Genomic DNA, 12,347 nt, shown 5'->3' with positions numbered 1-12,347 from the left:
TTAAAAAAAACCTGCCTGGTGAAAGAAACTGATTTCTATTCTATTGAAAATGAAATATCTGGAGACAAAATCTTTTTTTGAATAGAACCCAAACATGCTGTATGGTATGCTTAACAACATGATAATAAAGTACAAGACATTTATCACCTACAGGTTATATACAGAAAAATGATTTCTCACTAAAGTATTGAAGGAAATTAGAATATTTTTTTCTAGTTAAGTGGTTCAAATATCACCTTATCAAGACTTAAAAGAACAGTTTTGCATTTTAAGGCAGAAAGTATAAATAGGATATGCTGAGGCAGGAAATGTAATACACCAATGCTCAAAATGTTGCTTAGACTGTTGGAACAATAAAACTTACATATTTTTCTATGCCTTTTTATAATAGAGATAGTCCTTAACTTACGACCATAACTGAGTCTGGCAATTACAGTCGTAAGTTCAGACAGCCATAAAGCAGGTCATCATGTGAATAGAAAATTTTACAACTTTCTTTGCAGCAGGTCATTAAGCAAATGTAGCAGTCATTAAGTGATCCCGGTGGTTGTTAAGTGAACTCCATGGTTGTTAAATGAACACTACAGTCATTAAGGAAACCCATTGTTCACCATGTGTGTTTTTTCCCCCAGAAACTATAAGCAAACATTGGTTTCTGGGGAAAAACGTGAATCATGGTGATGCAACCATGGGACACTGCAAATGGCTATAAAAGCAGGCCAGTTGCCAAGCACCAAAAGTGCAGTCATATGACTATGGAGGGAAACACGTTGTAACTTTGAAACCAAATCATAAATTGCTGTTGAGGGGAGGGGTCTGTTGTAACACTGAATAGTTGCTAACTGACAGGTCGTAAGTCAAGGGCTTTCTGTATTCCTATAGCCTAAAAGTACAACCTGAGACTTATCGGAAACCTATTGGTATAGAAACCAATATTTTGGGGCCAGCAAAGATTCTAAAGGTCATTGAATCATAGAATCAAAGAACTGAAAGGGGTTTGGGAGGTCTTCCAGTTTAACCTCTTGCCAAATGCAGTAAACCTTATTCAATCCAGGACAAATGGCTGTCCAATCTTTTCTTGAAGACCTCCAACTCCAAGAGACAAGCTGTTCCACTGAGTAACTGTTCTCACTGTCAAGAAATGTCATCTTAGCTTTGGGTTAGCTCTCTCTTTAATGAATTTCTACCTATTACTTCTTGTCCTGCCCTCAAGATGCTTTGGCGAATAGGGTTTTCTCACTACTGAACTGCGTCTTGTTAGATAGTCCAGCCATATATTTCATAACCAGCAATACCAAATGTTTATTATATGCAAATATATATTCTTTTACTCAGCTATATAACAATTCACGTACCCTAATTTTTTTTTAAGAAAAGAACATGTAGCCATAAACCTTTTTACAGCACAGTCTGTATTAATGGATGGGGATACAGTTTCAATTGCAATCAAATTCTAACAACCCCCACAATTAAATTTTGGTAACAATTATTTTAAATGCAAAATGTACATAATGGCTACATTTTGAGATATATCTACAATAACTATTTAAGCAAAAGTAGCTTACAGGAAAGAGAACAGATAATAATTACTAATACAACCAATACAGGAAGGGATTTTTTTTCCAGCTTTGATCTCAAAACTAAAAGAAAAACTGACATGGAGTAGTACTTTTTCAATCAACGTAAGATGCTTTCAATTCAAATCTGTAGAGGCTACCTCACTGTTAAGTTTTCTGACACATTCTCATCCTGTCTCCATTGACCTTCTCTCTTGCTATAAATCACAATTAATCCAAGACCTTGGTTCTTGTGGCTGGCTCGTCAGCAATATGGAATTCAGGTTGGCAAGCATGCAGGTTCATTCAGTTTTATCGTTGATTCCATCACCTCCCCCTACTTACTACATCTTCTAATTTAAGTAATTTTAAAAGGCCATATATAATAAAAATGTCTGGTCATCTGAAATGAAGGTCAAAGCTAAACAAAAGGATTTTATTTTTAATCCTACTCAATGTTATCTGCTCATCCCTCTGCCAGTATTCCTCCACAGAATTTAATAGGAATCTATCCTTGCTTTGTTATCATAGTATACTATATATTATTTCAAAACATCTATTTTGGCTCTGCTATTTGCATGGCTCTTACGGAAAAAATACAATTACACAATTATTAACGACATGAATTGTTACAGATTTTCCCAATTTATTTAACTAGTCCTGACTTATTAAAGAGAAACTCAGAAAAGCAACTGTATAATTCATACTGGATATTTTCACTTACCTATTTATACCATGTGAGCCTATGAAAAGAATGTATTTGTAACAGCTTCCAACAAGCTGCAGAGCAAATGGGGTTCCAATGGGGTGCTCCTTGCTTAAAGATGGTTGACAGGATGAGAAGACCTCCCTCCCATGCCTTCTGTCCCTTTGGTCTTGGTTCCTATGTAACACTTTCTATTTTAATTGTTTTCTATTTATCTTTTTTATCATTTATAATTGCATTATGGGTGAGATGGGCAGCATATAAATAAAATGGAGAAAAGACAAGCAGGATTATTCCCACTGCCTCCACTTAGAAACAAAGAGGTCTTTTGTTCATCCATAATAGCCAGCTAGTGGAAATCTGTTACTTATCAAATCTGAAGGGTTTCTCCTGTTTCTTTAAAAAAGGAAGAGGCACCTGATGCCTCTTCAAACCCATTTTCTTGTATGTTGCATCTTTTAAAATGCAAATTTGGAGGGTAAAACTGTTGTTCTACCAATTTTTATAAAATATTACAGTAAATTACTTTGGGAGATGTACGGCTGAAAAGAAGAATTGCAGTGGATCTAAAAAGTCTACACACCCCTTATTTTTTCCCCTTAAAGAATTTCAGTTTATTTTTTAAAATTGAACTGTACAGTGTATATGTAATATTAAAGGTGGAAATAATTCTGAAGTATCTTGGTATGATTTTTTAACATCTCAAACATCTAGCATTTTAACAGGAAGGTGTACGGTTTTTATATCCACTGTATCTATTTTGAATAAATAAAACAAAAAATTAAAAACCTATTTTAACTATATAAAGGATAATGGACATTTTTTTTCAATATAAAATTCAGAGTCAAGTATCATAAGAAATATTACGTACACAAAATACAATAAATGCTCACATGGAAATTGTCTGTAGAAATCATGCTTAATTAAGAAACCTAGATATTGCATCTAAAATCTTGACTTGTTTCAACTGCAGTTTCCATCAGATAATATTTGGACATAGCTGCAGATGAGTTGGAAGCAACTGTTCTAAGTTCTAATTTCATTAGATGGCAAAAGGGCATTTAAAATTGTTCAGACTGAATTTATAAGATCTATTTTAAGAACATATGTGCTTCCGTTATCTTCTCTTCACTGGAACATAACTTGGTGTCTTCATCCTGCAACATTACTTTGAGGCATTCAGCAAACCTTGTTTTTTAAATTTTCTTTTAATTTTCAATTTGATTTTCAAACCATGACTTATTCAATTAGACAGGTTTCAAATATTAAAGGTGGGGTGGAATGTTATATTTTTCTATATGCTGATGATATTACAGCTTAGTATTACAGCTAAGTCATTACTAAAGCTTGTTGAAGTGATACAGCAATATGGTTTTATATTCTGGCTATAGTTAGCTAAATTAAAGGAACAGAAATCCCCAGTACCAATGAATTATACTCTAGAATTCTGAAAGAATTAGAGAATGTGGTTACAAAGGAACAAACTGGAATCCTGGAGAACAGATGAATGTCATAGAAGACTAGAAAAGAGCAAATTTAGGGAATACGGGGGGCTCTAGAAATTAGAGTTGCTAATCTGTTACCTATAGTGGCAAGATCCTTGTTAAATCATTAAACAACATTTTTGTGAGCATCTGGTTAAGAATATGATAATTAATAAGAGCCACTATGGATTTGTCACAAAGAAGTCATGACAGATTAACCTTTTAGCTATTCATAGATTATTAACTGAACAGATTGGGGAAATACTACAGAAATTCAGTGAAGATTCTTGTAATATCCCCTTATAAAACCATATGTGGTAAAATATGGAATTGAATAGATGGTTCAAATCCTAAATGGAATTTAAAAATCTCTATATATCTGCTCCCAAGTATTCATAAATGACTGCACACTAAACCTGAAAGCATTATGGAGTGCAGTGCCTTCGGTTATGGCCTAGACCCTGAACTGTTCAACATTTCTTGATAAAGGAACTGAAGAAATCATTATACGTACAACATCCAGATTACTCAAACATTTTTCAACTTCCTAATCTTTAAACTTTATTGGTGATCTCCCATACAAGTGCTAAACACGCTTACCTTTGCTTGCATGTTTTGAGATCAGCGTATGTTACAGTCTGTCTCTTGATGATGCATTAATTGCTAAAAGTTGGATATTGGATTTAAGAGTTATAATAGGAAAGAAAATATACTAAAGATAACTTCCCTGAACCCTCTCCCAAAAATCTTCTCCTAAAGGTCAGGGAGTACCATGAATAATAGGCCTTGATCAGGTTTTTGAAAGATTGCCAAAAATCAAGTAAAGAGGAGAATAAATATCTACTATCATTACCATGTACAACAATGGCTGACTGGGGAATTCTGGGAATTGATATATACCTTATACCTTAAACTTGCTATGGTTAAGAAACATTGATGTAAACTTTTCTCAACTTTCAGAAGGGATGCCTATATGGATCAAAATCATGAATAAGATTTGTTTTCTTGTGACTAATTTCATAGAAAAATGTTTAAATACTCGTTGTGTCAGCCCTTTTGAAAATTCTCATTTTTTCCCTTGTTGCTATAATAGGTTTATTTACTATTTCCAGGTTAGTGTATTCTAATGTTATATAAAATCTGATATATGCAAGTATTTTCATATTCCTGGAAATATAAATTCTCAGAGTTGCTTCTCCACAGTGAACTAAATGCTTAACACTCTTAATGCAAATTGTGCTGAATATTGTTCATAACCAGCCAGGCAATTACAGACAGTATATGGGGTAGGCCAACCACAGCCACTATTGACCCAGTTAATGTTTCCTGGACTATCTAATATGAAAACTGGGCATCTAAGTGGACAGATATAAGTGTCAGATTTCATTTTAAATGAGGCATAAAATATAAATGTAGATATATTTACAGGCCTTATTTATATTTAAAAACCATTAATTTCCTGAGCAATATAACCCTATAGTTGCCTGCTCAAAAATAAATCCCATAATTGGAGCTTAATCCCAAGGGAAAAAATACATGAAAAAATTGTAAGAAAAGACTGTTACAGTGTACATTATTCAACTAGTGGTTATGAATTTTAACTGACTGAAGAGTCACAAGAAGGTTAATATAATGTTTAAGACTTCTATTCCTGAGTCCGGCCATTGAGCAGTACCATTGCCACCAGCTAGTGACTTTTCAGGGCTTCAGGTGAAGTGTTTCCATCACTATCAAGAAATACTAGGAGTTGAATTTCCAGGCTTCTTGTAGGCAAATGTGCAAAATTCCACAGACATTTAGCTATTCACTTTGGAGTGGACACCTTTCATAATGGTGTGGGGTATGAATGGATTTCCATTAAAAAAAGAATGGCCGAATACAGGATTCAGGTGATCCTGAGGGCACAGATAAACTTCCAAGTGGCCCCAACGACTCTCAGAGAGTATGCTAACAACCAGATGACTGCAACAGTGGTGGGATTCAAATTTTTTTCATACCAGTTCTGTGAGCGTGGCTTGATGGGCGTGGCAGGGGAAGGATACTGTAAAATCTCCAGTCAGAGGTGGTATTTGCCGGTTCTCCGAACTACCCAAAACTTCTACTACCGGTTCTCCAGAACTGGTCAGAACCTGCTGAATACCACCTCTGGACTGCAAGTAACATAAATCCTTCTATTCTCCACCACTCAGTCAGAACTGAAGAACCTTCAATGAAGGGGAGTGTTTTGGCAACACTGAGTTTTCCCAAAGAGAGACCCAGATTAAGAAACTGCACAATCCTGAGCTGAAGGGAGGGAGGAGGGAAGAAGTTCAGGGTAGCCATGCCCTAGAATGCCTCGGGATATATCCAGCACATTAGAAGGTTATAGCTTAAGTTTGGCAAGATTCTGTCCTTAAGCAAATAAAGGATTAGACTCAATCAGATTTTGCTGGGTTATCTTTGACTTGGGTCTGACATTGTATCAGGCACAAGCAAACCTAGCCACTCATAAATATCTAAAGTAAACAACTTTATTGTCTACTACCTATGTTACAAGAATCTCCCCAGACTGCTTGCCTGTCCCTGGGCATGACCAGATAAGGTTTCATGGATCTTGGGGGAGGTAAAGCTTATGCCACTTGAGGCTGTGTAATGATGGTATTCAACAAAAGCTGGGTCCTCGTTTGATCCTTCCTTGCAACCTAGCTGGCAGTTTCCCAAAGCATTATTTTAGCATGCAAATTTTATGCTACTGAAAAATTAAAAGAAATAAGCAACTTTCATTTCTAATGCTTATTTAAAAATTGGGAAAAATAAGTTCTTACATAGTGAAATGTTTCTAAACAATGGTGCTCACTGCCTAGTAGTTGTACTTTGGATTCCACTAATGATATATTTCTTCTTTGAAAACAGGCACTGTCTAAAACCATTTATAATTCACAGTAACATAATATATGAATATAAAAGTAGTTTCTAAATCTAAATCTTACATTCTAAGAACTAAATGTAAGAGTAAAGTATTAAACATTATCATATTTAAATACAGTAATTAACTTTTTGCTCCATTCATATCCATATCCAATTCAGTAAACTAGAATGATTTAGTGTCATTAAATTATTTAAACTCATTCTCCTCCGCCTCATCCTTAAAATGAAACTGTTTTTCTAATGTCTTTTGTATCATCTAATTGTAATAGCAAATCCAGCCCCCAGGAAAGCCACTAGGTTGAATTGTGACAGTCAGCAAATGTACTTGTATACATACTCTTGTGCACCACAGAGTGGTAAATGTTCAGAAGCTTAGGAAAACAGTATTTTTATGATCATTCAAGTATATAACCTTTTTGCACAACAACAAAATAAATCTCCTGGATAAACTAAAATAAACTAAAACATTTATTTAAGACTGAGTGCACACACTCATTAAAAGGTAAACTAGATTAGTAGAAGAACCCATAAGCTGTTAAGACTGTTTTGTCACTAAATATTTCAGACGATATAGCAGAACAGCAGAACATAGCAAAATATCCATGCCAGTAGAATACGTCATAATATTTTCTTGATCCGTAGAGTCACTGAAGAAAATATGCTTAGAATTGCTTAATTTTGGCAAGTAATTGCAACACATGCTCAAGAGGCTATAAATTAAAAACTTGATTTTTAACATATGTATTGGAAGAACATGAACTGTTATGGAGTACCTTTTTTCAAAATAAAAGTAATGTTTCCATGTGCTTTTTACAACAAAAGCAATATAGCATGTGAAAATATCTAGATTTAATCTAGGGCTTCTTTTATAGGTAGACCTCAAGTTACAACCATTCATTTAGTGACTATTCAACAGCAATAGCACTTATACCGCTTCACAGTGCTTTTACAGCCCTGTCTAAGATTTACAGAATCAGCATATTTCCCCTAACAATCTGAGTCCTCATTTTACCCACCTTGGAAGGATGGAAGGCTGAGTATGGCGAGATTCGATCTGTCAAACTGCAGTCAGCTGGCAGTTGGCAGAAGTAACCTGCAGTACTGCATTTGAACCACTGCACCACCACGGCTCTTCAATGTTACAATGTTAATGCCACTGAAAAAAGTGACTTATGACTGGTCATCACACTCATGACCATTAAAGCATCCCCAATCATGTGATCAAAATTCAGTAACCAGCATGCATTTACAAAATTGCAGCATCCTGGGGTCATGCGATCACAATTTGTGGCCTTCCCAGTCAGCTTCTGACAAGCAAAGTCAGTGGGGAAAATGGGATTTGCTTAACAACCCTAGCAAAAAAAGGGTCTTAAAATCAGGCATGACACACTTAACAACCTTCTTGCTTAGCCTTGGTCTTCTTGTGGTTCAAAGTCAAGATCTACCTATAGTTCCTAGTTAAACCAATGAACATGAGAAGCAACCATTTACTCCGATCTTTATTTCCAACTACATGCTGGTGAGGAGTTCAGCAAAAAACAAACCATCAGCATCTTCATAAAATACTGGAACCATCATGTTTATTTTCATTTTACAAACACACATAATATATAATCATTCAAGGTTTGAACATTTATATATTCTAATGCAGAAGAAAAAAAACACAATAGAAGTTTCGCCAATCCTCTTATATAAATACCGTATATTATAGTAATCCAATTTCCATTCAAGCTATATTAGATTGCTATAAAGATGATGCTATATAAGGTAACAAACTGTTTTTCCCAAATGTGGCTATTCTGTCTCAGTATTTTTCCATAAGACAAATCCTGCTCAGCACGTATACCAAGCTGACAGGAAAAGAACTGACAGGAAGAAGCTGAAGTTGATAAGATTAACACTGAGGTCTGTGTCAGATAAAAGATGTGTATTCGGTAAAACATGTTTATCAGTCAGAAAGTTCGTTACTTGTATCACGTAGCCTGGACTCAAAGATAAAGTTTGTAACTTCTTTGTCTTTCTGTAATCCCTCACCCCCCCTTCTTTGATTCAGCACAATAAAAGAGGACAGCGTAGAGCAAGCTGGCAGCCTGAACAATCCATCTGTCTCAGGCTCAACTGGGACAATTCCATCTGCCCCAGGCGATGCGCTGTCTCACCTAAAGAAATCTTCGTCTTGTGTTCTTTTTTCTTTTCGCTTTTGCAATCACTTTTAAACTCACCCTGGATAGGGTCCTGCTTTTGCCAAACTTCGCCCTTGCGAGGGCTTCTCTGTATCTCACCCTTGCAAGGGTCCCGTTCTGAGAGGAATTCAGCAATCAACCAGAAGATCGAAACAACAGACCAGTCGCTCAACGCGACACCCAAAAAAGGTTAAATAAACTCTATAAATATGTAACTTCCATATAATATCATTTGTGGGAAGAGAGAGCATAATATTGTGCCTGATTTTTAAAGGGTGATTGCTTTAATCAAGCCTCTTTGAAACATTTAAGTATATAGATAGTCCTTGACTTATTACCACAACCTCAAAATTTCTGTTGCTAAGCAAAGCGATTGTTATTGCATCATGCCCCATTTTATTTTATCTTTTGCCATTGTTGTTAAGCAAATCAATACAGTTGTTAAGTCAATTATGCTGAAACCCTTGTAAATACATGCTAGTTGCCAAGTGCCCAACGTTTGATCACGTGACCATGGGGATGCTACATTGGTCAGAAGTGTGAGAACTGGTCATGTCACTTTTTTCATTGCAGTTGTAACTTTAAATGAATGGTTGTAAGTTGAGGACTACTTGTACAAAAATATCTAAACTTATAAAAGGATAACTACATTTTATTAAAAATACATTGTTTTGCATTCAATTGAAATCTTTCAGTCTACAGGCCCAGTGCCTGTGGAGACCCTGTGGGGCAGGATGGGGGGGGGGGGATATCTCAGTGCGTCAGGGAGGTCTAGGGTGGTTGGAAGTACTAGCCCCCCCCCCCATGGTCTTCCCCACCCTGAGATACCATGTGCACTTAACAAACTGTGCACTTAACAAACCATGTGCACTTAACAAACTGTGCATTCGATTAACAAATGCATTGATTAAAGTAGGGAGGGATCACATTCGTGATTAATTAATGAATTAATTTATTAATTAATCATTGTGTTACGAATGTAATAGGCGGGATCTATTACATTCAAAACTTGAGGATTACTGTATGTGATATTGATTGGTTGCTGAGTAGCACTTGGACATTTTACCATCATTTTAGAAGTTTTGTTTTAGAATTTTAGAATGAATTTTTTATTGTTTGCTTGTTTTATTATATCTATGTTGTACACTGAATGTAGGCATTTTTTTGTAAGCTGCCTGGCAACAAATAAATTCAATAAACAAACATTCAAGCATTCCATCTGCTAACTTAATACAGGTATTAAAAATTCCACATGGTACCTCTGAGCTCTGACAATGATTTCAGATTTTTGGTGGAATTTCTGAAACTCACATATTGTTTCACTTAAGACTTAAATATTTCCAGTTGTAAATCATATTAATCATTATTCATATGGATAGCACAGCTCTTTTTCTCTAAGATTGGGGAGAACCGAACTGCACACAATTGGAACTCTGAGAGGAAGAATTAAAAGCAGACTGTGAAAAGTATAAGAATACGGTAGAGTGGGCAACTCCAGCACCTGCTTCATCCTTCTTATATCTGATAGACATTAACTCAGGAAGAGAACCAACTTGAAACATTAAGCGTAGTGACAGTTGAAGAGTTTTGTGACCCCTCATAGTAATGTATATCCTGGGAGAAAGCAGAAAGGGAGAAGCCTTCCCCATGAACCATAATCCTTGGAGTCACAGCTTTAATTTTTACAAGATTTCTCTTACAGAATGAACAATATACAGCAAACTATGCAGGCACTTTTTAAACAATGAATGATACCAAAAGAATTGCTTTGCTTCCTATAATTTGATTAGTGTAGCGTGGTATGTCTTCTATTTTGTGTTAGTTGATTATTATTGCTTCAGAGGCAACCTCTACTCTTTCTGTGACCTTTTTTTTTTTTAAACATTTTTCATGTAATACTATTCCCTCTGCCCATGTGGCATTGAGTTTCCTAAAGTACAAATAGTGAGACTGATAGCCAAACATTTCTCCAAAGTAATTTCAAGCTTTTAGATTTCTTTATTTTAAAAGAATTTGATATTTATTGCTTTATTCTTTTATGATAAAGTAATTTACATAACACTTATTATAATTTTGTTTTATCAATCTTGTGTGCAAAAGTTTAATCCAATTTATTAGGCATTTTGAATTACATGGATTTCAGTGATAGAATTAAACCAACAATATGTCCAATTTAAGGTGGCTCATGAAACAATGATGTCTAAATTTGATCTGGATCCCAGGGCCATTTTTAATGACAAGAGGAAAACAAGGGATAAATGTGCACGTTTTACAAATATAGAGAACAAATATTTTTATACCCATATTTTAAATTTAGATAAAAATAAAGACTTTCCATAGAAACAAATAGTTGTTTTTGATATCTATGCTTTTCAAAATCACAATGTTTCAATATCTACTTAGTCAACTATTAAAGTTATAGAAAAGCACTTTTTTATATTGAAAAATATTATGTCTATATTTAAATTCAAAAGGTTGATATTCATAAAGTCCCTTTTAATGCCGATTGCTTAGCAATAGTTAAAAAACCAATAGAAAAATGAAAGGCATATTTAACTCCAGTTCAGTACAAAATGAGCAGGTTGGTCTACAAAAACCTTTTTTGATTTACAGCCAGTTTTACTTTTCAACTAATTACAGTCTACTATTACAGAATCTTAGAGACTTTCAGCCTCCAACTTAAAAATCAATACAACATGCTGCCAAAACAGTTGCTTCCTCCAGTAAGTGCATTTGTTAGAAAGGGGAAAAATCTAGATGTAAGCTTTTTGCTTTTCTCCATGGAATTCCACCATGTTGAAAGATATCTACATTTCCACTTTTTTCTTTCCTCTTCCTTTCTAACATTAAATGTTACTTTATTATCACTCAAATATTCCATTTTAGTTGGAGCACACAATGCCAGCAAATTCATATTATTAATATTACTAGTTATTTATAATAAATACATCATTTAAAGATAACAGCTTAGCTTTTCATAGAGAGTCTCTGCTCTGCCCTTGTTCCTGCAACAATTACTTTGGGAACCCCTGAAACTAACAACTATCTTGAGAAACTAATGTTTTCCACAATTACTTTTTCTGGTTTACAAAGTGATCTGGTACACCTTATTATATTTATTTTCAACTAACCCCCATCAAAGTTAGCCAATTTCCTACATTTTCAAATTCTAAGAAGCAATGGTTCGGAACAAGATTGAGCCTCTAAGAGGGACTCCTCCTTTTCACAGAAGCAACGAGGATCCCAAGCAAAAATTTTCTGATGGAAAAGGGGGGATTAGCTTTGTTGCTGCTGCTGCTGCTTTTAGGCATTCCTTCCTCTACTTTTTCAGAGGGTCCCCCAACTTTGTAGACCATATTTCTGTATTCATATCAATTTGTGAGTGGGGTAGAGAATGAATGCCAAAGGCTACCTACGCTCAGTGGTAGATTAAGTTCAAAACTTCTCTTCTGTCCAATTCTGAATCAAACACAATTACAGCATCTTCAAAAATTCTGCAGGATTCTACCCA

At 35.0% G+C, this 12,347-nt stretch overlaps 1 protein-coding gene across 6 annotated transcripts in view; it reads right to left on the bottom strand.

Moving 5' to 3' along the window:
* Positions 1-12,347, bottom strand: part of CEP85L (centrosomal protein 85L) — a 103,141-nt gene that overhangs the window by 61,132 nt on the left and 29,662 nt on the right. For 2 of the 6 annotated variants that reach the window (XM_087972768.1, XM_087972774.1), the window contains exon 3: positions 7,670-7,809. The exons of the other annotated variants lie outside the window; for them this stretch is intronic. The gene's annotated coding sequence lies outside the window, so the exon portion shown is untranslated. The remainder of the gene's footprint in view (positions 1-7,669; positions 7,810-12,347) is intronic. 6 annotated transcript variants of the gene reach the window in all.

The sequence above is a fragment of the Notechis scutatus genome, chromosome 1, assembly GCF_049901735.1.
Source record: "Notechis scutatus isolate UNSWTSFEM ecotype Mainland chromosome 1, rNotScu1.2, whole genome shotgun sequence".
NCBI lineage: Eukaryota > Metazoa > Chordata > Lepidosauria > Squamata > Elapidae > Notechis > Notechis scutatus.
Note: the sequence above shows the minus strand (reverse complement) of the source record. Positions and strands in the feature narration are given on the sequence as shown.